This window comes from Mandrillus leucophaeus, unplaced genomic scaffold (genome assembly GCF_000951045.1).
Source record: "Mandrillus leucophaeus isolate KB7577 unplaced genomic scaffold, Mleu.le_1.0 Scaffold43, whole genome shotgun sequence".
NCBI classification, from domain to species: domain Eukaryota; kingdom Metazoa; phylum Chordata; class Mammalia; order Primates; family Cercopithecidae; genus Mandrillus; species Mandrillus leucophaeus.
In genome coordinates, this window is record NW_012104587.1 from 2,991 (window position 1) to 3,249 (window position 259).

Below are 259 nucleotides of genomic sequence, written 5' to 3' on the forward strand. Positions count from 1 at the left end.
CCTTCTGAGCCCCTTGTTACACGTCAGGGCCTGTGCTGGGCTCAGAGGAAAACAGCGGTGAGCAAAGTCATAGCCGAGGAGACAAAGACAGTAATCAAGGAGTCTTGCAAACCAATGAAAAGAACAGGCAGCAGGAGGACCACAGAGTGAACGTATCACACTGCGAGACTCTGCCACTTGGGCAGGGAGCCTCCCGGGAGCCATGCAGGAAGAGCGGGAATTTCCAAGAGAAGAAGACAGAACTCCGCACAGCCTGATC